Source organism: Lagenorhynchus albirostris, chromosome 2, assembly GCF_949774975.1.
Source record: "Lagenorhynchus albirostris chromosome 2, mLagAlb1.1, whole genome shotgun sequence".
Taxonomy (NCBI): domain Eukaryota; kingdom Metazoa; phylum Chordata; class Mammalia; order Artiodactyla; family Delphinidae; genus Lagenorhynchus; species Lagenorhynchus albirostris.
This window is the reverse complement of record NC_083096.1, coordinates 102,450,062-102,455,351: the sequence shown is the minus strand read 5'-3', so window position 1 is coordinate 102,455,351 and position 5,290 is coordinate 102,450,062. Positions and strand designations below refer to the sequence as shown.

The 5,290-nt window shown below is 39.9% G+C and overlaps 1 pseudogene; it reads left to right on the top strand.

The window, feature by feature from the left end:
- Window positions 1-4,320: 4,320 nt before the first annotated feature.
- Window positions 4,321-5,046, top strand: LOC132516068 (pyridoxal phosphate phosphatase PHOSPHO2-like; annotated as a pseudogene).
- Window positions 5,047-5,290: the final 244 nt, after the last annotated feature.

The window sequence follows — 5,290 nt, the reverse complement described above, 5'->3', positions numbered from 1 at the left end:
CCCAAACCTCTACCTCATCCCTACCCCATTTCTATCAACAGTTGACACATCTTCATGGAGAAAATAGAAGCCATCAAGTATAAACTCGCATAATTTCTTTGTTCTAACTCCATCCATCCTCATCTTTCTTCTTGACTTGGGCTAGAGACTAAGGTCACCCTACCCCATGTCCTCTTGATCTGCTCCCTCTCACTCCTCAAGCTACTACATCCACTCTACTGAAACTGGCTGGCCATTGTTACTACTGACCTTATAGTTGCAAAACACAGTAGCTATTCTTTAGATCTTTTATTTTGTAACATTTCACATGATTGATTGTATTCTTAGTTTCAAAATATCTTTTGCATTGGATTTCAGGGTACTGTTTTCTTCTAATTCACCTAGTTATTACTGATTGATCTCTTTCCTTTTGTTTCTTCCTTTGACTGCTTTTCAATATCAGTGTATTTAGCAATTTATTAATTACAAAGGGAGAAAGAGTAACTTCAGTGGAGAATCCTAGCAGATACCAACTCAATCAAGTAATCAAAGTAAACATCATTAATGAGACAAATCAAAATTGTGTTCTACCTTATAAGATGCAATGAGAAGAACACAGCATCACTTCTGCGATATTCCTGTCAAAGATGCATAACCTGCTTCATGAAAAACAACAGAAAAAACCAAATGGAGGGACATTTGCTAAATAACTGGCTTGTGATCATCACAAATGTTGAGGTCATAAGTGTGAAAGAAAGACTGAATAGCTTTTCCAGACTGAAGGAGATAGGTGAGACATGAAAGCTAAATGCCATGTATGATTCTGAACTGTATCTTTCTGATCTAAAGGACATTATTGGGACAATTGGTGGAACTTGAAGGGGGTTCTGAGGATTAGATAGTAGTAATGTATTAATGTTAATGTCCTGATTATGGTTATGTGAGAGAACATGTTGGTAGGAAACATGTATAAAAGTTTCCTGGGGTGAAAGAGCATCAGGTCAGCAACTTACTCTAAAATCATTCAAAGAAAAGGTTCTTTGTATTTGCAATTCTTCTGTAAGTTTCAGGGTTTCTTTTCTCCAAAATGGAAAATAATTATATAAAAAATATAATCTGTGCTTTGGATCAGGACATCTAGGTCTGAAAAGAGAGTAGAAGAGATTGGTGTATAGTGTGGGGCATGTAGATAGGGCAAGGCTGCTTAAATGGGTTGGAATCTTGGACAGATTCCAAGTCCTCGAGTTGTAATAATTACACACTGAGAAAAATGTAGAAAGAATCTTAGTGACTCTATATCCAACCATTGAGAATCAACTTAAACTCAAAGAGAAAGAAAAAGAAATAAATCAGTACAAAGCATGATCACATGAAAATGTGAGAAGTGAGACTACTTCTCACTGGCAATGACTAGAAATGGACATCTCTATCTCTGTCTCCTCTCTGTCTCTACCCCTATCTGTCCGTGTCTATCTCTATATTCCCTCTCTCCAACTTTTTCTTGTTTTCTAAAATCTGATGTTAAAAATTTTTTTTGAGGGAGAGATCAAGATGGTGGAGTAGAGAGATATAGAGCTCACCTCCTCGCACAAACATATCAAAAATACATCTACATGTGGAACAATTCTCACAGAATATGTACTGAAAGCTTGCAGAAGATCTCATACAACCAAAGTTGCAAGAAAGTTCTCTGTGAGACCAGCACATCTGGCCCTGGCCATGTTGGCACGCTTCCCAGGCTGAGATATGTGCCTGCTGGTGTGTGTAGCAACTAAGTGCTGAAACTTGGGCTTCAGTGGACAGGCCTAGGGAGAGGACTCAGTTTGGCTGCATGGAAACAGTCCGAAAGGCCTGGATTGTGGCCCAGGCTGTAACTGGGACTGCATGCAGGACTGAGTGTGGGTCCTCCATAGGATCCCCATTGTCAACATGAGAAGGGAGGGGTGTGGGTCCACTGTAGCCACATCATCAGTGTGCTCACAGCGGGGCGTGGATCTGGCTGCCACAGGTCTTGCGAACCTTGTGGATGCACATGCAGAGGTGGGTTGAAATCTGAGCTGATTACCAGTGCTCCCACAGTGGGTGTGGGGGCATAGGTGTGGCAAGTCTTTGTGTCTGTAGCTTTATGAGGGTGCGTGCTTGCCTGAGGAATGCCTGAGCTGATTATTGGTGCTCCCATAGCAGAGGCGGGTCCAGGCACAAGCAGCAGCAAACTTTGTAGGCGTACACACCAGGTGGCAGACGACATCACAGAGTCACATGTCCCAGTGGACAGCTCCTGGGGAAGAACATGCAGTTGCTTCTTTCCCAGCAGGAGAGCTCCAGTCCCGGCTACCTCATACCACAGCTTAGAACCAGATCTGGTGGATTCTACTCCAACAATTGGGGAGCAGACTCTGCCCCTGACAGGGCTGTGACAACCACGGAGCAAAGGGGAGGCCCCGCCCAACATCTAGTGCAGGCTGTGGTCACCACAACACCAATCACACCCCCCATCAAGGGGATAACAGCCAGCACACCCTGAGGAAAGATGTGGCAGGCATCCATGCCAAAAACAGTCCTCGCACCAAAAATATTGGACTCATGCAGGCTACACAGGGACGCTGCCATATAAAAACAGCCCTTTAAGACCACAGTATATAACTCTTTCTCCTAAATTCATAGTCAAAGAAATATAAGTAAAATGAAAAAAGCAGAATAACTATTCCCAATTAAAAGAACAAGAGAAGTCCTGTGAAGAACAAACAATGAAGCAGACCTCTCCAGTCTACAGGACCCCAGGTTTAAAAAGGAGGTAATAAAAATGCTGAAGGAATCAAGAAAGGCTATTGATAGAAATGCAGATTACTGTAACAAGGAAATAGAAACTATAAAGAGAAGCCAGTCAAAATTCAACAACTCAACTGCTGAGATGAAAATCAAGCTAAAGACCATAAATATCAAACTGAATAATGCAGAGGAACAAATAAATGATCTGGAAGATAGAAAAATGGAAGTCACCCAATGAGAACAGCAGACAGAAAGACAAATTAAAAAACAAAACAAAACTGAAAGCAACATACAAGATCTATGGGATAGTATATAGTGTGCCAATCTACACATAATGGAATCCCAGAAGGAGAAGAAAGAGAAATGGGGATCAAAAATGTATTTGAAGAGAAATGTATTTGTATTTGAATACAAAAATGTATTCTCTTCTTCTGTATTTGAAGAGAAATGGGGATCAAAAATACAAAAATGTATTTATGGCTGAAAACTTCCCAAACCTAAAGAAGGAAACAGATATTCAGGTATAGGAAGCATAGAGGGTCCCAAACAAGATGAACCTAAACAGACCTACTCCAAGACATATCGTAATTAAAATGGCAAAAGTTGAAGATAAAGAGAGGATTCTAAAGGCAGCAAGAGAAAAACAATGAGTCAGTTACAAGGGTATCTCCTTTAGGCTATCAGTTGATTTCTTTACAGAAACTTTGCAGGCCGGGAGTGGCAAGATATATTCAAAGTTCTGAAAGGGAAAACCCTGCAACCTAGAATACTCTACCCAGAATGATTATCATTTGGAATAGAAGGAGAGATAAAGAATGTCTCAGACAAGTAAAAACTAAAAGAATACAGCAATGCTAGACCTACCCTAAAAGAAATATTGAAAGGTCTTCTCTAAATAGAAAAGAAGCAAGAATCTATAGGAAAGGGAAAGTTACAATAGGAAAGGCAAATATATAAAAGGATTGAAGATCACTTAAATAAGTCAGTACACAGATTAAAAAATAATCAAAACAATTCTGTGAAAGTGATTATAACTACAATGAACAGCAAAAGGATAAACATGAAGATGTAAAATAGGACATCAAAATCACAAAACATGGCCCAGCGTGTGAGTGGGGCGGCCCTCACCCATAGGCACCCAGAGGAGGCCTGAGGACAGAGTCCTTGGGAGCGGCACCGAGGCCAGAATGGCTGCGGATCTCTGGCCTGGGTCAGTGATGAGCCCTGGGGACCCAGCCGGGTCCAGCCTGGTGCTCCCATCAGCATCCAACGTGCACCTCCCTGGGAACGACAACCGACCAGGTCCCTGTCTCTGGTTTCGGGATGTACCCAGCAGGTTTTCTATCAGATGATCCATTGTAATAATGCTGGAGTTAAGAAGTCTCCATTCCTTTGCTTGGAACCAGAAGACTTTTTTCCCTTGCATATAGAGTAGGAGTAATGTTGGTTAGAAACTGGCTGGTGTTTAAAACTGAAGATTGTCATGACTGTTTAACTGAAGCTCCATGCTGAAGTAAGATTAATTGTCTTGGAAATACTAAATTGGGGTAACCTAAATCTGTTTCTGGAGCCATGAAAATTTTGTTGGTTTTTGACTTTGACAATATAATCATAGATGATAATAGTGACACCTGGATTGTACAGTGTGCTCCAGAGAAAGAGCTTCCTATTGAACTACAAGATTCTTATGAAAAAGGATTGTGGACAGAATTTATGGGCAGAGTCTTTAAGTATTTGGGAGATGAAGGTGTAAGAGAAGATGAAATGAAAAGAGCAATGATATCAATGCCTTTCACTCCAGGGGTGGTGGAACTTTTAAACTTTATAAGAAAGTACAAGGATAAATTTGACTGGATCATTATTTCAGATTCAAACTCAGGCTTCATAGATTGGGTTTTAGAAGCTACCAATTTTCATGACGTGTTTGATAAAGTCTTTACAAATCCAGCAGCTTTTTATAGCAATGGTCATCTCACTGTGGAAAATTATCATGCTCATTCTTGCACTAGGTGCCCCAAAAGTCGTTGCAAAAATGTAGTTTTGGTAGAATTTGTAGGTAAACAGTTACAATGAGGAGTGAATTATACACGAATTGTTTATATAGGTGATGGCAGAAACGATGTCTGCCCAGTAACCTTCTTAAAGAAGAATGATGTTGCCCAGCCACAGAAAGGATATACTTTATAGAAAACTCTTTCTAGGATGTCTCAAAATCTTGAGCCTATGGAGTCTTCTGTTGTATCTTGGTCTTCAGGTGTTGAAATAATTTCTCATTTACAATTTCTAATAAAGGAGTAATATACCAGCAATTAAAAAAAATCACAAAATGTGGGGAAGAGGACTAAGAAATTGTAGATCTTTTAGAACGTGTTTGAGCTTATATGACTACCAGTCTAAAGGATGTAGATATAGTTATGGGTTAACATACTTGAAAATCAGGGTAACCACAAATCAAAAACATACAATAGATTCATAAAACCAGAAAGAAAGGAACTCAAGCATAATACAAAAGAAAACCATCAAACCACAAAAGGAAAAAGAA